Below are 20,778 nucleotides of genomic sequence, written 5' to 3' on the forward strand. Positions count from 1 at the left end.
CATGATTTCTGACTTTGTTGTAGGATGAGCCCTCTGCTTTGCTTAGGTGTCCCCATTCCCTGGGGATCTGGAGCCAGGCCTCTGGGCATGGTCCTTTAAAAAGCCAATCTAGGGTGAGGGTTGGGGCCTAGGATCATGGCAGGTTCAATCTGCCAGCTGTGTGGCAAGACTACTGAAGGGCGGAGTTCAGGGCATGGTCAGGGTGAGTTTCAGGCTCCAGGTTTGAGTCCAGCCAGCACTGAATGTGGGGGTTGCTTTAGGTGGGCATGCATATTTCTCCTGCTCTGAACCAAATGGCATGGTTTCCTTCTGGGTGGCAGGTGGAATCCTCTGGATTTACTCAGGTGTCCTTAGTCCCTGGGGCTTTGGCATCAGGTCTCTGGGAACAGACCCCTCTGAGCCTAACCTAGGGACAGGGTTGGGGTCAAGTTTATAGTCAGGTTTTAGGGTCACGGGTTAGGGTCAGGGGTTAAGGTTAGGGGTTTGGGGTAGAGTTAGGGTCAGGGGTTGAGGTAGGAGTAGGTTTAGGGTTGTGCTAGGGTTAATTTTTTGCCATTCCTGTGGGACAGAAAGCACACTACTGTATTATATCCTCCTTGCACACTGTGGCTAACAAAGGGGAAGCACACGCTCACCCTCATAAGTTCACACTTAAACCTTTGTTTCTGCGCATCACTATCATGTACAGTGCATTCCTGTTGGGCTGCAGACATGTAGATATGTCATTTAAGGTTTAAATAAAGGAGGATGGAGATGGAGTTCTGGCTAAAAAGATGGAAGTCCTTGCCTCTGGGGGTGAAGAAATTAAATTTTACCCAGAATGCGCTATTCTCTGTTCAAAGAAGTGACATGATCCTAGGACTCTTGAGACCAGGGATCGACACAGACTTTTCCATAAGGTCTCTGTAAAAATTTTCTGTCATGTTTGCTGTCCATGTGGTGTCTCTGACAATGACTCCACTCTTGCACTGTGGCTTGAGAGCAGCCCCAGACCATCCATAACTCATGTTCCAGCCACACTTTATTGACAGAATACAGGGAGAGGTCCCATTTGGCCCATGGGTGATAGTTTCCCACACTCCAGATCTGCAACATGATGGATGATGGGAGAGAGGGCTCTTCTTTTCCAGTGGCAGAGTGGGAGTACACTGGGACATATCCTGCCTGACCCTGGCCCCTCCACTTGAAAGGAAAAAAAGATGATAGTGAGACTGGCCAACAATGAAGGCCTCAGGGATTCTCCTGCCTTTCTCTGTAGGCCTCAAGTTTGCCACAAGATGTTTGTCTGTGGTTGAATTCCATGTGGGTATTGTTTGGCTGAGACAGTCCCCTTTGCCTGGTGGGTATATCTTGCAGGTTATATACCACATAGATGGTCATCTTGTTCAGGCCAAGACCATGAGCACATTTAGGGTTCTCCTGAGTTAGCAGAGGTTGTAGCATGTGTGGCCTTCAGGACAAGTCTGATTCAGCCCTCAGCAATGTAATGAAGCATCTGGCTTCCTGAGCTCTCTGTGGCACTGGCACAGGCCTGGCTGAGGCTACTTCTGTGGTCATGATGGAAAATCTCCCTGGCCTGGGCAGTTCACCCCATCCTTGGCCCTGCAGGCTAAGACCCAAGGTTCCTCCCACCTCATTGGCTGGGACCAGGTCACATGCCCATGAATGAACCAATCCCTAGAGCCAGAGAGTGGAGCCATGGAGGTTGGCACATGTTGTTAGGACCTCCGTTGTAATGACTTTTCTAAGGGCTGTGGTGGCAAGATCTTATGGGATGCATCTGTTAATAAAACGAATATTAATTTCTGATAGTAAGTGGGTCCAAGGTGCTGGCTTAGCACCTAGCACCTCAGTCCCAGCACCTCAGTACTGATGTACTTCTCTGCAGAGACAATGGCTGAGGAGCAAAGTGGATGGAAACTGGCCCAGAGTGCACAAGAGAAGTGTGTGTGTTTAGGGGATTGGGGATAATAGCTCTGGGCAAGCTATAGCTCCAACTTGCCTAGGTTCAAGAAGGTGCAGGGAATCCGTGGTGTTTCACCATCCATCATTTTGCAGATGGAGAATATGCCTTTGCATAGAGTCTGGCAAGACTTGTTCCAAGTCTTCTCTAGTTGGTACGGAAGCCGGGAAGACAGTACCCTCCATCTGCTGGGATAGGCATGAGAGGCTGAGTGCTTCCAAGAAAGTGTCTGGCTTTCTGTGAGCCTGCACACAGGCCTGATGAGGACAGCTCACGGTTTTGTTCTGAGGAGGCAGGGGTGCCACGTGTGATCCCGGGAAGAGGACAGACCTGGAGTTTGCTGTAGAGCTACTTCATGGGAGTCGGGGTGATCTGCAGCATCCGCCCCATGGGATGTCTCTCCTTTATTGAGTTCTGGGTATGGTTTCTGTGACTGTGTCCTAATGGCTGGGATTTCCAAGGAGCAGGATTTTTTGGCTTTACATTAAGAGTTGGTCCACCCGGACTGGGCAAGTCCCATTCTGCTGCTGAGAATTGTGTCTCCAGGGGTTGGAGTGTGTATTACAGGCCTAGAGGTCAATGGTGGGGTAGTTACAGTGGTCAGTAGACTACTGTTATTGATGATTTTTGTAAGTGAAATCTATAGGATGATATGTTAGATCTTATGGTTAGGGATCCACATTAGGTGCCCATAAATGGTGCTTTTTCTCAATTTCATATTTGGTATCTTTTTACTACTTCTAATAGCCCTCCTTGTACTTGGTATTCCAAGAAGCAATGCATCACACCGTTGCCTGCATTGCGTTGATGGGAATTTGAGCATGAAAAGGTTATCAGTGCTTCCACAAATTGTACACTGGAACAGCCAAAAAATAAAATTTTATTTTTGACACTAAGGAGGAAATATCCTGCTGTGATTCTTAATTTAAACCAGGGGAGGGGTCCTCTTTTGGTACTGGTAATGAGTACCATAGGCCTTCCTAGGGAACATTATCAGATTCTATTGGAAACTTGGTCTTCGTTTTTGTGGAAGAATCAGGAGTCAACCAGTTATTTGTGTCTTGTCTCATTTTCCATGATAGTTCCACAATATCTGGTTTCACACCTCTACCATTGTGAAATCCCAACTTTGGCTCCAACTTGCCCTTCTCTGCCAAGGGCAGAGAGCCTAGTTTGAGCCAAGACAAGAGCTGCTTCTGGGTGACTGGGAGACTCTAGGATCAGAATGCTGTTGGTAGGGAGTTAATGGGAACCTAAATTCCAAACCAGCTCCTGACACCCAGCTGAAATACATTTCTTTTTCTTTTTTTTAAGATTCTATTTATTTGACAGACAGAGATCACAAGTAGGCAGAGAGGCAGGCAGAGAGAAAGATAGGGAAAGCAGGCTCCCCGCCAATCAGAGAGCCTGATGAAGTGCTCGATCCCAGGATCCTGAGATCATGACCTGAGCCCAAGGCAGAGGCTTAACACGCAGAGCCACCCAGGCGCCCCTAGATGAAATACATTTCTGACTTAGAAACTTCAGATAGAATTTTTTTTTCCATGATGACAACTGAAGAAAATGTGTCATCCCTAAACCTAACCTTAACCCCTACCAACGCTGAAACCTAAGCTGACCTTAAAGCCCAAACTAGAACCCTGAATCTCAAACCTGTAATGGAACCCAAAGCGTGTACCTTAGCCCTGGATCCAAGCCCTGAACCACTAACCAAAACCCTAAACCAGACCTCCAAGACATGAACCCTGAACCCAAATCTCAGCATGAAGCCAAACCCCAAATTTGACCTTGAACTTTATCCCATAGGCCCTGAGTCTTAAAGCCTAAATCATAAACTTAAAGCCCTAAACTATAACTCTGTTCCCTTGTCCTTCACTCTAAATCCTCACCCTAACACTAAACCCAAAGCCTGATCTAGAACTCTGACTGAAACCTGAACCTGAACCCAAATTCAAACCCTTCACCACACTTTGCTTATGCACTTGCCATTGATGGATATGTGCAGTTTCTACCTTTTGATTCTTGTGAACATTGTTTGGGTTGGGGCTAGGGTTAGGGTCTTGGATTAGGGTAGGGTCCAGGCTTGAGACCAAGTTGAGGTCAGCATGTGGGTCTGCATCAGGGCCATGTTCAGTGCTACTGTTTGGGTCAAGGACTGTTGTAATTCCACATTGTTTCCAATTCATTGTTCCTTAGCTACTTTGGGGAAGTTGGGGGATATTGGACTCCATGCAGCTTGAATTTCCAGAATGAAATGGCGTCAGCTGGACCCCGGGAGGGAGCAGGACCTTCCACTGAAGGGTGAGCTCCCACAGTCCTGCACTGCCTTGCACCGCCTGCAGAGGGCGCCAGACCCCAGCTCCCGCCCTGAGCACAGGCTGAGCAGCCGCAGCTGGGACCAGAGCCCCACCTCTTCAGGACCCACTGTGGAGACTTCTGGAGAATGTGGGGCGCCTCCCATCCAGACAGGACAAGCTGAGGAGGGTGTGGCTCTGCATCCACACTGACCGGACCCGTTGTGGAGGACGCGCCCACACTGACAGCAGTCCAACCTCCTAAGGACCAGACGCTGGAGGAGGTGAGGAGAAGCCGCCTGAGTGGACTGCCAAGGGGTTCGTGGTCTCAGGACCCCACAGAGGATGGGCGCCCTGTGTAGACACTGGGGCTTCCGTCGTTTTGTGTGAGGAGACGTGGCCTCCTGCTGTGCTGTCCGCGGGGCTGTGGGGTCCCACCTTTCTGGGCTTGGGTGCTCCTCGGTCCTCGTCTGTGTTTGTGTGCTCAAGGATTCGGTTCTTGGGGCTCCTCAGATGGTCTGCAGTCAGGGAGCGTCCGCCTGCTTCGGTGCTTGTGCTCCCCCCACCTCAGCCCTGCGGGGTCCTTCCCGTGTCCACACCCACTCCTGGCTGGCGCCGAGTCCGGAAGTTCGGGAGCCAGAGTGAGCACTCTGTAGACGGTTTTGGGGAGAGTAGGTATTTTCCCAGTGTGGGCTCTTCCCTGAGCACAGTGCCTCCCCATCTCCATGTGTGCTCCTCCCTGTCTGTGGTCATTGTTGCAGGGCTGTCAGAGGACAGGTCTGTCACCTTCTTGGTTCACGGGCCTCCCGGGTATCGTGCTCTCCTGGATGCAGGTGTAAATAAGACTGTTCTCCCTAGTCTCTTTCTGATGGTTCCTTCCGAGCACGTAGGAGTGCCACTAATTTGTGCATATTGATTTTGTTCCTTGCAACTTCTTGAATTTATTAGTTCGATTTGCCTTAAGCTCAATCTGCCAGTTATTTGACCAGCAGCATGGGTTTATTTGGGAATAGCAGAGAATGGCAATCTGGGCTGAGCAAGCTATGGTCCCATCACAGGCAAGTGTGAGAAACAAAGGTGAGGAACATTATTTCATGGAGGAGGAAGAAGTTGGGAGGGGTGCTTGGAAGGAAATTCCCCTGGAGAAAGGCAGGGTGATGGAGAATTCTTACAAGCTGAGCTGCAATACTCCTACAAAAAGTGAGGAGATGAACCTCCAGCTTCCCCTGTGGGGCCTGGAATTGGTGAGTCTCTCCTGTGGGGGATTGCAATATGGGGTCTGTAATGGGCACTGAGCACCAGGCGCCCCCTTCCAGCCTCCCCTTCTGGCATCCCCAGTCCACTTTACTGGGGCTTCCCTTCCTGATTTTTGCACAGTTCTAACCAGCTTGTGGTGAAACGTTGTGGAAAACTGGAATTCCAAATCCACTGCTTCTACTGCACCTGAGATACAGGGGCCCATGATTTAATCCTCCCACGAGTCTCTTGCTAACATGTGTCCTCTCCATGTCGGGTGACCTGGAACTGGGAGGGCTTGGCCTCCATCCCAAAGTCTGATGTCCTCTCTGCTTCTGTGTTGTCGTGCTAACATGGATGTTTGGAAGAGTCATTTCCTCTGCGGTGATTTCAAATTGCAATCATTTCCTCTGCAATGATTTCAAAGTGTAGTCAGCTTGTTATAGCAGCACAAATACGTACTGTCTCCACACTCAGATTCCCCAGCCGTCATTTCTTTACCACGTTTGCCACTTCACACGGGATGCTTCAGTGTGTTTGATCCCACACCAGGACAATGTCCTGCAGAACCACCACATAACCTGAAATGAGGAGATCATTACAGAACCCATCCAAGGGTTAGTGTTAGGGACCAGGGACATGGCAGAACTGACCTGAAGACCCCATGGAGAGCTGTCTGGGTGGCTGAGTTGACAGTGTAGGTAGAGTGAGTGTCTGGCTCTGGCTTTGTGTCCAGGAGTCAGCTCTAAATGGGTGTGTCCTCAGCTGGGCATGCAGATTTCTGCTCCTCTGAATCCATTCCGCAGTTCCAAATGGCAGAGTTTTCCTTCTGGGCGGCAGGCTGAGTCCTCTGGGATTGCCGAGGAGTCCCCAAATTATAGGGCATCTACTGCAAGACCTTTGGGGTCAGAACCCTGAGAACCAAACAAAAGGTTATGGTTAGGGACCACCACAAGACCTTTGGGGTCAGAACCCTGAGAACCAAACAAAAGGTTATGGTTAGGGACCACCACATGGCAAGCCCTGGGGGGAGGGGGCAGTCGAGGAATTGGTTCAGGATGAGTGTCAAGCTCCAGGTTTGCATCCAGGGGCCTGCTGAATATGGGGGTGTCCATAGGTGGGAATGCAGATTTCAGTTCCTCTGAATCCTTTCTAGAGTTCCAAATGGCATGGTTTCTTTCGGGGAGGCAGGGTGAGTCCTATGGTGTTCCTCACTGTCCCCAATATCTGAGGCTTTGGAGCCAGGCCGTTGGGGAGAGACCTCTCAGGACAGAATCTAGGCTTAAGAGGTTGTGCTTATGGGCATGGCTGCACTGATCTGAAAGCACTGTGGCGAGGATCACAGAGGTCTGAGTTGAGAGCATGGTTCAGGATCAGTATCAAGGTCTGGGTTTGTGTCCAGGGGACCGCTGAGTGTGGGGGTGGTCTCAAATGTCCAAGACGATTTCCCCTACTCTGAATCATTTCCAGCATTCCAAACAGCTTGGTTACCTTCTGGGTGGCAAGCTGAAATCTCTAGGATTTCTCAGGTCTTACCCTTGTCCTTGCAAGGGCAAGATACTTTTTACAGTAAAAGAATTCACCAGATGAGCTGAACAGCAGAAAAGACATAGCTCAGGAGTAAATCAGTGAACAGGAATATCATGCCAAAAACTTCTTTGAGAACACACTACAGAGGAAGGGAAGATAGGAGAGAAAGCTGAGATATAAAAGACAAACCCTCCAACTTTCCAACATCATTGCCAACTTGTTTATTTCCATTGCTATCAGCTCCTTCCAAGCCAAAAATAAGACACTTGAGCCAGCCATTTTTCTTCCTGAGTTTGGGGCACTGCAAAGATTATCAGAGGGGCCAAGGGCACCCCTGTACCTGCTGAGCTGAGCCCATTTGTACCCCAAAAGTGAGCAGGTACCAGCCTGGCCCTCTGGTACTCCGTGTTCTGTGGCAGTCCTTCCTTCTGGACACTGCTTTGCTGCTCTTCCTTCCCTAACCCTGGTCTCAAACTAGGGATTGTTCCTGGTGGAGGAACCCAGGGAGATGAGGCTCAGGAGGGCCTCCCTGCCTGGAATCTCCGTGTGGGGAGTGCACAGCCAATGGATTTTGCCCAGGGACTTGCAAAATGCAGAGAGGCAGATTTCTTTTCTCTCTTTCTCTCTCTCTCTCTAGCCTCATACAAACCAGGTGTTCTTAGGACTTTCTTCAGTGACTTCTAGGTGTAGCTTGGCCACTGTTTCCACAGAAAGGCCACTTGAGCGTGATCAAGCACACGTATAAGCAATTACATTTTTTCAAAAAAACAACAAGCCAATGCACACAGACCTTTGACAGCAGCACAGGACGCTCAAGGGACCAGAGTCCCCACCTTGGCAATAGTGATAGAGGCCGGGTTCTGCCACGCAGGTCCCTAGACCTTTGGCAGTTTCCACGATTGCAAATCCAGACATGCAGAATCCTGAAGGACAACCTACTAACTGCAAAAGAGCAAAAATTCATCAGGATTCAGAGAGTGGAAATCCATTTGTACTGGAAAAGAAAGAAGTAGGCTTGCTGTGAATCCAGCAGGGAGGACAGGCATAGATAAAGGCTGGTGTATGAGTCACGGAAACTATTGTTTCTCAAGGGTCATGCTGTCTCCGTAAAATGCTATGAGGACTCTCTCTTGGGGAACTCCTGCTTTCCTACCAGTGACGCCCCCAGATTCTGCTTTGCTAGTCCCATGGATTCCTGGGGATACCCAGTTGATAAGCTATGCTGTCCTCAGGACAACACTTGCTAATGTACTGAATGTTTGTGTCTTGTCCCAATTAAGATGAGGGAGTGCCGTCAGGAGGTATGGGCTTTGAGAGGTGATGAGGTCATGAGATTGGAACACTTGTGAATGAGATAAAACCCCTCCGAGAAAAGACCTGAGAGATTGTTCTGCCAGCTGTCAGCCATGCAAGGCTACAACAGGAATATGGGCATCTATAGATAATGAAGCAGTCTCTTGCTAGATATCAGATTTCCCAGGATCTTGCTTTGGACTTCTCAGCCTCTAGAACTGCAAGGAATAGTACATGTTTTGTTGTTTCAGCCACCCAGTCTGTCATCATTTTTTGAAGCAGCCTGAACTGAATACGGCAGAGTCCAAGTCCTGGTTAATCCCTGCTTCTACTCATTTCCCCTGAGAAAGAGCTTCTAATCCAGAACTGACCTCTGCTTTCCATACACGTGCTTCAGACTCCTTCTGTGAGAGCCCAGACTTTGTAAAAGACTCCTCCCTCATGGCAACCAGCATTCTGTGACTCCTGAGGAATGTCCTCCCTGACTGTCTTGAGTCAATCAATCTGATTTTGATTCTGGAGTCCCAGGATAAAGTCCTGCATCAGGCTCCCAGCTTCATGGGGAGTCCACTTCTCCCTCTGTCCTTCTCACCTCTCATGCTCTCTCACTCTCTCTCTCTCTCAAATAAATAAATAAAAGTCTTTTAAAAATCTGATTTTAACAGACCATAAGCTTGTTCTTGCTGGTCTTTGGAAGATTAGGCATTAGCCCTTCTGTAAAAGTTCTGAATGGCTGCTTCATGAAGGGGTGAACTGTGTCCCCAAAGTCTCTTTCTGATGCCTTCTAATCACAGATACTGAGACAAATCCTCCCAGGTGCTGGTTTTTCAAAGCATTTAATGCTTAGGCTTTGAAGTTCCTCACTTGACAGTTCTGCTTTAATCAGTTTGTGACAAAACAGCCAATTGGTGGTGGATGCAAAGTGCACTGATAAAGTTAATATCAGGGAACAATTTTTTGAGTGTCAAGCATGTGCATATGTGTGCACACACATATCCATGTGCTAAGCATTATGGTAAATGTCTGACAAGAACTAAAACATCAGAGTCAGGATACCCCATTAGATGATATTTTTATTATCCCTACATCCTAAATTATGAAAAACAGGGTCAGGAATAAGAAGTGGCAAAAAGAATCAAGATTTGAGGGAGTTAGATTTCACAGCCAGCCTTGATCAATAAGCATGTACACCTGTGTCTAGTTTCAGCTCTGTGTAACCTTGCCATAACCTTGGATAAGCCATTCATCTCTCAAGTTCAGGTTCTTGGTCCAAAGAGGGAAGGGGCACAGGTTGAGTACCTCCAGTGGGACTTCCTGGGAGGCTTGTTCATCCAAGCATTCCTGTTTCAGTTTGAGTAATTGAATCCAGTCTTTGTTTTACCGAAGGCCAAGCTTGTCCAGTGTGTCCATGCCACCAGCCAACAGCATTTGTCCATGCCATGTAACAACTGAGCAACATTCATAGGAATGGGGGGGGAAAATATGTCCACAGGTGTTGACAGATGTTCTGCATGGATGGACAGGAGCTGGGGACATCACCTGCTGTTTCTAGTGGCCTTCTCTGTCGAGTTAAAATAAATAGCAATTATTTGCAACGACAGGGATGAAAGTAGAGGATATTATGCCAAGCGAAATAAGTCAGTCAGAGAAAGACAATTATCATATGATCTCACTCATATGTAGAGTTTAAGAAACAAAACAGAATCATAGCGGAAGAAAGGAAAAAAATAAAACAAGATGAAGTCAAAGAGGGAGACAAGAAGAGGCTTTAAAAAAAGAGATTTTTATTTACTTATTTGAGAAACAGAGATCACAAGTAGGAAGATAGGCAGGAAGAGAGAGAGAGAGGAGGACGCAGACTCCCCAGGGAGCAGAAAGCATGATGCGGGGCTCGATCCCAGGACCCTGAGATCATAACCTGAGTTGAAGGCAGAGGCTTTAACCCACTGAGCCAGCCAGGTACCCCTCAGAAGAGACTCTTAATCACAGGAAACAAACTGAGCGTTCTTGGAGGGAAGGGGGATAGGTGGATGGCGTAACTGGGTGATGGACATTAAGGAAGGCATGTGATACAGTGAGCACAGACTGATGAATCACTAACCTGTATGTCTGAAACTAGTATTATATGTTAATTAATTGTATTTAGATTAAAATTTTCTTTAAAAATAATTTTAAAATAAAGTAAGTAACAATCAAATAATGATCAGAGTTATCCAGCAGGGAGTATCAGATCTAGATGTCAGTTAAATTTAAGGGGCTTGCCGAAGTTTAGGAGAGTCACGCTAGGTCATTTTCCTGTGTGGGGAAGTCTTCAGGGGCAGTTCCAAAGACAAAGATTATTAATATTTCTCCTTCCCCCATTCCTCCTAGAGCCAAAGATGTTTCCTCCACTCACTCACTGGCCCTGTATGTAGGTATTGCTTTCTCTCTACCAATCATAAAATCAGTGAGTAGCTATAACTTCACCTTTTCCAATATCCCCCTACCCCCGACCTTTTGTTTTTAATGGCCATGGGCAACAGGGACAAAGACATTTTTAAAAAACTTACAGAGATCTATTATGCTCTACTATCTTGGCCCGCATGGGCCACTGCAAAGGGATTCTGCGAACTGTGTACTCAGATGAGTGGTCATTATCTTCAAAAAGGCAGTGGCTGTGATAGACACAGGAACCAAAAAAGCAAAAGTTAATGGACCATCAGAATAATGGAGTACCAACACTTTTTCGTCCTTGGCTTGAATCCTCAAGGTCCAGTGTCTCAACATAATTTTCATTTTGGTCTCATTGACTCACTTGTCCACCCCTGGGCCAGTTGGCAGTTATACTGAGAACTAGAAACTTTCCTTAGAAGAGAAAAAGAGTATTTGTCAGGTAAACCCAGAAAATGTCCATTATAGGAAGTTAGGCCTTTTGTCATGGTACTCCATTAGCACCCTCCTGACTGTTAAAGAAAAAAAAAATTTTGTGACACCCATTAAAGAGAGTAAGGAAGATTTTATTCAAGGGATACTACTATGATGGGATTTTATTTTATAGTATGGGAGAGAAATCTGGCTCAGCTCAGACAAATGGAGATTTATAGCTAAAGAGCATGGTGGGGGTCACTGAATGTAAAATTAAGATGGAACATCAAGGGTAGGGATGAAGGGATTCTGGCTAAACCATCTGGACAGTAATATTGTTGAAGGAAGGCTAGGGTCATAAATTATTGAGAGCAGGGCATAAGGAATTTTTTAAAAGACTTATTAATACATTTTAGAGAGAGGGAGCAGGGGTAGGGGTAGAGGGAGAGGGAAAGAGAATTTTAATCAGACTCTTCACTGAGCATAGAGCCTGAGGTGAGGCTTAATCTCAGGACCGTGAGATCATGACCAGAGCAGAAACCAAGAGTTAAACGTTCAACCAACTGCACCAACCAGGTGCCCTGGGAATAAGGGATTTGATCAGATATTAAGCGTTGTAGATACTGAAGCACCTGGGTGGCTCAGTTGGTTAACTCTCTGGCTTTGGCTTAGGTCATGATCTGATCCCAGGATCAAGTCTGGCATTGGGCTTGCTGCTCAGTGGGGAGTCTGGTTCTATCTCTCCCTCGCTACTCCCTCCCCCTGCTCATGCTCTCTCTCTGACAAAATAAAAAAATCTTTAAAAAAAAAGAGTGGTAAGATACCAGGGGTGAGAGATAAGGAATTTGATCAGATATCAAGAGTAGGATAGGAGATTGCTGAAAAATTGACGAAGCAGATTTCTTGCTAAAACGGGGCTAAGTGGGCGGAGCCTGAGGTCAAGGCTGGACAGAAAGAGGACTCAGAGGAACTTGACTCCAGTCTGGTCAAGGAGAAAATCTTCATCATCCATGACCATTGTATTTTCTGCAGTCACACATTTTACTAATTCTTTTATCAGACATTCAGTGAACGAGAAACATGAACACAGCAGCAATAATATAACAAATGTAAGCGCTCTAGCAGAGACAAAGGCAGTATAGGAATCCACTTCATCAGATTTAGAATATGCATGACTCCATGACCGAATTACTACCACTGCTTGACTTTACTGTTGAGATTAAGATGTAGTATAGAGGATCAGAGGGAAGGGAGGGAAAACTGAATGGGAGTCATCAGAAAAGGAGACAAACCATGAGGCACCTTTAACTATAGGAAACAAACTGAGGGTTGCTGGGGTGAGGGGAGTGGGAGACATGGAGTAACTGGGTGATAGGCATTAAGGAGGACACGTGATGTGATGAGCACCAGGCGTTATCCACAACTGATGAGTTACTAAATTCTCTAAAACCTATGATGTACTATCTAATGGCTAATTGAATTTAAGTACCTAAAAAAGACACTTAAAAAAAAAAAAAAGATGTAGCATAACTCACAATATCCTTTGAGTGGAAGAATGTGCAGACTTTCCACACCTCTGCTGTCCAAGCCCAATGGCTAGTAGCCACATGTGGCTAATGACCACTTAAAAGGTGGCCAGTTCAAATGGAGAAATGCTGTAAAAGCAGAATAAACACTGGATTTCAAAGACATATGGTAACCAAATGTCAGAGAGTATTGCCACCCTCACGTCGCAAACATCGAATGACTTCTACAGCTAATGAGAGTGGGACCCAAGATGGGAGAGGTCTACCTGAAAGTCCATTATGGCAGAAAGAACATGGGGAAGAAAAAGTTACAATCCTGGAGTGGATGGGCTGAGGACTGTCAGAATGACTTTTTTTTTTTTTTCTTTTTTTCCCTTTTTTTTTTTTTTCTTTTTTTCCCTTTTTTATTTTTTTTTTTTTCTGGTGATTCTGTATATGGACAAGGAGAATTCACTGGAGATGACATCTGTATGCCTCACATTTTCAAGGGAAAAATATGAAAGTGAATATAGACCCACAGCCATAGTTTAATTATGTTTGAAATGTATTCAGAACAACTCCAGTCAGTAAATTGCATACTTTCACATTTAACTTCTCAATTTTCTCTTCGGCCCCTCCCAGTCTTGAAATCCCAACACAAATCCCATCTCTTGCCTAAGGACCATAAACTACCTCACTATCAAAGGCCACAGTTCATTCATTCATTTGATTTATTCAAAGCAACCTAATCTTGAGTGATGTCTTAGGCGGTCTTCTAGGGACTGGTGACACGGTGAACGAAACAGGTAAAGATCCCACTTACATGGAGCCTATCTGGTATTTAGGGGAAAATCTTTCCTTATCAACATGAAAAGACTTATTATGGATGTTGCTTAGAATTTCAGTTTTTTTTTTTCTTGACAGTATCTCAGGTGGTCATCTTTGAGGTGGTTCTCCTGAAAATCCCTTTGGGGGGTACTGATTTGACTTTCTGAGTCAGACACTTTCCTAAAGACAGGGGTCACAAAAAAAGTGACAACTGTCACTCTTGCAGTAAGAACAGGGATCACAATGCTTGAAACAGAGATATGCTGCTCAGCTGTCAGAAAGTCCACAAGGCTCCAAATGTGTGTGGCCAACTAATGGAACCTGTAACTCAGAGGTTATCATCCTGAGAGCAATGGGAAATCCCTCTAGTTAAGGACTGTCCTTGATGGAAGCTTGACAATGGCTTTGATTCACTTACTATGATGTTTAGATAATTACACACATTAAGAAAAGTGCACAAGGCACTTACATTTCCATGATACCATCAAGGATAATGTTGTTTTATTAAAATGTTACATCTAGAGCTGTAATGTATAGAGTAGTTAAGTCAATCACTATGTGGTACAGGTGAAACTATTATAACAGCCATACTTCCATAAAAAAGAAAAATTTTTTGTGGTTTCTGATCTAGGAATCAGCCAGTGAATAATTCTATATCAGTGTCCAGTTACTGGGCTAAACATGTAATTTATTTATACTTCTGAGGGTAAGCTGAATTGTGATCACTGAGCCAGCTATGTTCTAGTAACTACCCATTTACCCAACATAACAGATACAAGAAGGTAAAAGTCTTCTAAGGAGACTGGTTATGTATATTTTGAACCATATCTTGGCACGTATAACTTGCAACTTGTGCTTAGTGGTAAGATTTCTGATATTTACTTTCTACTTCCCTTGGCAAGTCAAGTTAGTTAAAAAGTAATTGGTGTTGAGTCCATTGTTTTTCTTAAATGTTTACAGAGCTATAGAACTCTCAAGCTTTCTTTACTAGACAGGATTAGATCACCTTAGTAATAAAGATCAGAATGATTTACATTGCTAAAACGAGAACTGCCTGTCAGTTTGGAGAAAGCTCATTTTTATAACCAACAGATTGGCTGGGCTAGAGATTAATGAGTGCTATGGATGGGGTGATGAAAGTGATATATTCAATGACCTGTGGAATTTTTTCTGTAATTTCCCCACTCCTCTGGTCAGCAGAGCGTCTTCTTCAGTACCCAGCACTGCCCATAACTGCATTAAGAAAATCACTCTACAAAAATGGTTATTTGTTTTGCCTTTTTTTAAAATCATTTTTTAAAACATTTGATTTATTTACTTGATACACAGAGAAAGAGAATGAGAGCACAAGCAGGGGGAGCAGCAGAGGGAGGGGGAGAAGCAAGCTTCCTGCTTGGTGGGATTGCACAAGGGCTGAAGAAGACAGAATGGGAAGGGGACAAGGAGAATAGTGGGTTTCAGTTTCTTGGAAACAGAGCTCACATCTATATCTATGTTTATCTCACTGCTCTAAACCCAGGACACAGCACAGTGCCTGTAGCAGAGTCATGTCATGGAAGTGCTCCAGAACTGATAAATATTGCTATTTATACTACTAAAATACCCCCACAAAGGGCCAAGTGTCATAGCTTCTCCCAGTTCCCCACACTGAACGCAATGAAGAATCAAACTATCGGGTTAAGGATGGCGAGAGGTGTTTAACAGGACCCAGATCACAGGAGCTATATTGTCTTGCAGGACCAGGGGTCTTACCAGTGACTAGGTATTCACTCCTCTTAAGAGGATAGCTCTTTGGATCTCCCTCTTCAATCCTCTGAACCTATGTCTGGCATCAGAAACAAAAGTAAACATAACTTATTGCCCTTGTTTATTTTTTACTATTATTTGTTACAGAGGAAGAGAGGGATCACAAGCAAGAGGAGCAGCAGGCAGGGGGAAGGCAGGCCCCCCACTAGAGCTGGGTATGGGATCCATTCCCAGGACCCTGAGATCATGACCTGAACCAAAGGTAGATGCTTAACTGAGTAAGCTACCCAGGCATCTCTTATTGTCCTTCTTTAAAATTTAATGTATTCTCTCTCCCTCTCTCTTTGTCTCCACTCTGTCACTCATACTCACACAATCACAAAGTCACAGACAATAGCAAGGTATTTCCCATGCTAACTAGCTAAGGCACTATGAGCTTAAGCTCAACAGAATCACTTTGCCAGCTGCTGCTGTACCATGCCCTGATCCCTTCTCTGTCCCCAAGCTCGATCTAGAACTCAAGTGTCATGGTGGTGGCTCTTTATGCCCTCCCTCCACAAGGCTGTCATCAGCACACTCTTCCCCATTGCTCCACTCCCCGGCACTGGCTGCCTTTGGCCTACTGGTATGCCCTCTCCTAGAGCCTTTCCACTCTCCCTGAGGGAATAGAACCCTTACTTCTCCTCTGTGTCTGTCACGTGTCCACTATATATTGTGATGATCAGCCCGATTAAGAGTTTGGGAACTAAAAGACCGGCTTCTGGTTATGGATAAAACTAACTCTGGGGCTTGGGACACATGACAGCAGCACATGGTGGTAGAACTGAGATGCTTAGGGAGTTAATCTGCATTTTCACATCTGGTCAGCAGCAGAACAAAGAGGACACCCCAGATCTCCTATCTCCCAGAACAGTACTCTTCAAGTAACTTACAGCACCATCCTTCTCCAGCTTTGGGAGTGGCACTTTTCCAACCCCAAAGTCTTGATTCTAGGCAGCACTCCGAGAGATATTCCCTCCAGAATCACCCCTGGCTGGAAGTAGTGGTTGGCCAAGGCTCCCAAATATCTTCCCTTCAGAGTTGCGCTTGCATCAAACTCAAAACTGTGGCACGTACGGGACTTTCCTGTCGGCCTCTAGCTCTAATGACCTATTGGACTTCAGAGGTGCTCTTTTATACCCACTTACCGTATAACATCAACGTGTGACTCCTCTAGAATTATCTCCATGGTTTTTCTCCTGTACTGATTATTATGGACTGAATTGTGTCCCCACAAAAGTCATATGTAGAATTCCTAATCTCCAGTGTGACTGCATCTGGAGATAGGGCCTACCGAGAAGGAGGTACTGAAGGCTTGGTGAGGTCACGGGAGTCCTATTCTGCTAGGACTGGTGTCCTCATAAGGGGGAAACACATGAAAGCACTCCCCCTACCTCCCCTCTGGGGGCCCACAGAGAAGAGGTCATCTGAGGGCACAGTTGAAAAGATAGTGATCTATAGACCAAGAAAAGACTCACTGGAGACCAACCTTGCTGGCACCTTGATCTGGAACTTCTGGCCTCCATATCTAAGAGAAAATACATTTCTGTCATTTAAGCCCCCAGGCTGTGTTTGGTATAGCAGCCTAAGTAGACAAAAATATACTGATAAAGCCTTCTTTCAAGCTTTGGAGAAACTTTCTATACACTGTGCTCCATGCTTTGGGGTCTAACCCTTCTCTCCATAATCATTGCTAATATTTGAGCCAGAGAAGTCATAAATACTAGGAATGTTGGAATTGGATAGGAGATCAATAACAATCTAACTCAGTATCCCCAGCTATGAAGAATTAACACACACACACACACACACACACACACACACACACACTACAAACATGGTTATCCCATTTAATTACATTGGTGATTTCTTGATACCCAAGCCCACATGCCAGCTCCCCTTCTGAGTACTAACCTCACTATCTCCCTGTGACCTACTCACCTCCATGCAGACCTAGGACCTTATACCTCAACTCCTGCCAAGCTAATGACAAAAGTTTATGATTCAGTTCCTACCTCTCCTGCTTTATTCATGACCTATTAAAGTCTAGTGACCCACCCTCCTCCTCTTTCTAAAAAACAAAACAAAACAAAACCCACTGCTTCCTGGGAAACTTTCAGATTATTTTTTAATTTTTTTTAATTTTTTTATTTCCTTTTTAAAATATTTTTTATTTTATTTTATTATTATTTTCAAAGATTTTATTTATTTATTTGTCAGAGAGAGTGAGCACAGGTAGACAGAGTGGCAGGCAGAGGCAGAGGGAGAAGCAGGATCCCCGCTGAGCAGGGGGCCTGATTTGGTACTCCATCCCAGGATGCTGGGATCATGACCCGAGCCAAAGGCAGCTGCTCAACCAACTGAGCCACCCAGGCATCCCTTTAATTTTGTATTTCTTTTCAGCGTAACAGTATCCATTGTTTTTGCACCACACCCAGTGCTCCATGCAATACGTGCCCTCCCCAATACCCACCACCTCGTTCCCCCTACCTCCACCCCACCCCTTCTAAACCTCAGATTGTTTTTCAGAGTCCATAGTCTCATGTTTCACCTCCCCTTCCAATTTCCCTCAACTCCCTTCTCCTCTCAATCTCCCCTTGTCCTCCATGCTATTTGTTATGCTCCACAAATAAGTGAAACCATATGATCATTGACTCTCTCTGTTTGACTTATTTCACTCAGCATAATCTCTTCCAGTCCCGTCCATGGTGCTACAAAAATTGGGTATTCATCCTTCTTTCAGGTGTTTTTTACCTCTATAATCTACTGGAAGATAACAATGTACCAGAACCCTTGAGTGACCGTTAATGCCTATTGTTCACATCGTGTATGCTACGTAGGACCCTATTCTGTGTTCTTAAAAATCATGGCTTTGAATCGTAGCTGAAGGTGGACTTTAACTGGAGTCTATTGAGCAAATACCTGAAGCAGGAAGTCCCCTGCCCAGTGAATGAGGCATGCAGACTTCCAGAGGTCTTGAGGTCCTCTCTTCAAATATACACATTCACTTTGAGCAATCAGGATTCCCACCCAAACGAGAGACAAAAGAAAAGAAAAAGAAAAAAAAAGAAAAGAAGAAAAAAGAGAGAGAGGGAGAGAGAGAGAGGAAAGAAAGGGAAGATGGAAAAGAAGGTTCAGCCCAGATGGGCCCCAAGGTAATATTTATGAAGTAGACAAACAAAAAGAGATAAAAAGACTGATACAAGTATATGACAAGAGAAAAAATATATATATGCAAATAAAGAAAGAACCTCGTCAAAAAGAACCACAAGTTTAAAATTTATATGCTATCAGGACAAACACAAAAAACACAGAAACACTGGTGGAAGAAGATGGGAGAGTTCTTATAAATTCTCAGTGTGTGCGAGGAAGGTTGTTTTGATTCTTCCTAGATGTATCTTGATATCTTTGTTAAAGGACTCAAATTTCCTAAGAGAAAGGGGATTAAAAATTGGTTTACCTATAGGGGTAGTATTGATTGGGGAAAGGGGAGTTTAACTCTATATGAATATTAGAGGATAAAAATAAAAAGGAATGAACTAGACTAAACAACTAAAATTTAAACAAAAAGGAATTCAAAAAGTAAAAATGCGAAAGAAAAACATAGGTGTATGTATCAAAAAATTCAGGTGAGAAAGGTATTATGGAATTTGATGTACTGCACAACTCGCTGTGATGGTAAATAGGTTAAAAAAAATTACTTATGTGTAAAAAAAATAAAAATAAAAATGAACCGGAATGGTGGGAACAAGTGAACAATACAAGTTTTCCTATGAGGTAGTATTTGTTCTCTTGTAGTCCTTTTTTTTCCCTCTTTTTTTTAAATTTTCTTTCTTGGTTTGTTTTCTGGGGGAGGGGCCTGCCACTTGGGTTGTCAGTCACTGATGTTTCCTGAGTTAAGTCCTCCTGCCCCCCTCAAGGGGGTAGGCTCTGAGGAAACTGGTTTTTTCCAGGCATTTTTTCTCTGGCGGTTTTTATGCTTGTTCACTTTTTTTTTCCTCTCACCTTGACCGCCTTTGATGGTTTTTGTAATTTTAGAGGAAAACAAACCACACCCTGATCTCCCTCTCAGAGAGAAGCCTCAATCTGGGTGCAGAGCCTAAATAAGTTCCCCCTTGGCCGCTGGCAGAGCAGGTTCCAAGTTGCAGACCCTGGGGGCACAGGATCTTTTGCTTGTACCCAAAGCCAAGGCAGTGGCAGCTGTCTGGGAGCTCCCGACCGCCAGAGAGGTTCCAAGCAGCGATCGCACACTGAGATTTTGCCGCTGGCCTGGGCTGGGAGTGGCCTGGCTTGCGCGCACCTCTTTCAGAGGTGGCGTGTGTCTCGGGCACTGAGAACGGGGCGCTGGTCCCTAAGCACCAGGCTGGGCTTTTGTGCACCTCTGTCGGGAGAGTTTGGGGCTCCCGGCTTAGGCTTTGAAACAATGGCGCCGGTCACAGAGCGCCCGCCGGGCCTTTGTAACTCAGGGGAGCATGAGGGACGTGTGCGCATATCTCAAGCTTTGTGGTAGGGCTCGCATTATCTGCCAACCGGCATGGCTCCCATCCCCTCACAGGAACTAGAACCCACGCATTCCTGGGCGCGCTGGCAGCTTAGGGACCAAGAGCTGGTTTTTCCGCTGCACTTGCTCTGCCTCTGAAGGAGCAGGAGGCTGGCTGAGGACAAAGCAAAAGCTGGCGCCTTACACCCCCCCTTTACCCGCTCCCCTCCATATGTGTAGCATTCCTCAGGCACCCCTGACTGCCATAAAACTATAAATAGTTAACTTGCAGAGATCACAGTCCTGCAAGGTAGGAGTCTCCCCTGGTTTGCAAATATCCTTGAGATTTACAACAAAGAAGTTACCTTATCAATAGCCCTAATATCACCCTCCCCTCCATGAAAAACCGAAGGAGGCTGAGGTAGAAGGAAAAGTAAAGACTTCTAAACTTAAATCTCATTAACAGGGATGCTTGATAGCAGGAATGTAACATTCCACCAGGAGACTCCCAATTGTGTTCAAACTATCAATCAATAAGCTCAGCCCTACCCAAAACTTGTTTGTACCTGTCTATAAAAACCCTGCACTAACCCAGCTCTGGACCTCTCAGGGTTATCGGCAATGAGCGGCGCAGAGGTCCAGGTTTGAACCTGCAATAAAGGACCCTTGCTGATTGGCTCTGACTCACGTCTCTGGTGGTCTTTTAAGGTGGGGGTAATACTCAATTGGCATTTCATTTGGAGGTTCCACTGAGATCTCCCCTTCAAGCCCACCAGACAACTGGTCAACGGGTCGCTGCAACCAATCGGTAAGAAAGCCGGCTTTGTCTTTTGTCTCTATGTTTTTTGTATACTTTGTTCTTATGTCCTGGCTGTGTATGTCCTGTCTTGTTTGTCTTGTCCTTTCTGTAATTTTTCCTGGGTTAGAGTCCCAGGAGGACCTGGGTTAGAGTCCCAGGGGGGTGACTGGCAAATACGCCCTGGCGGACGCGCTATAGGGTTGCCAGTGGGCCGACGGAGA

General features: G+C 45.5%; 1 long non-coding RNA gene across 1 annotated transcript; it reads right to left on the reverse strand.

Moving 5' to 3' along the window:
• Window positions 1–9,452: 9,452 nt before the first annotated feature.
• On the reverse strand, window positions 9,453–15,324 carry LOC131839907 (uncharacterized). The gene is made up of 3 exons (XR_009357070.1): window positions 15,246–15,324; window positions 12,696–12,815; window positions 9,453–9,877 (listed from the first exon to the last, which is right to left on the reverse strand). It is a non-coding gene; the product is annotated as an uncharacterized LOC131839907 (long non-coding RNA).
• Between the last annotated feature and the right edge of the window lie 5,454 nt (window positions 15,325–20,778).

The sequence above is a fragment of the Mustela lutreola genome, chromosome 8, assembly GCF_030435805.1.
Source record: "Mustela lutreola isolate mMusLut2 chromosome 8, mMusLut2.pri, whole genome shotgun sequence".
In the NCBI taxonomy this organism is placed as follows: domain Eukaryota; kingdom Metazoa; phylum Chordata; class Mammalia; order Carnivora; family Mustelidae; genus Mustela; species Mustela lutreola.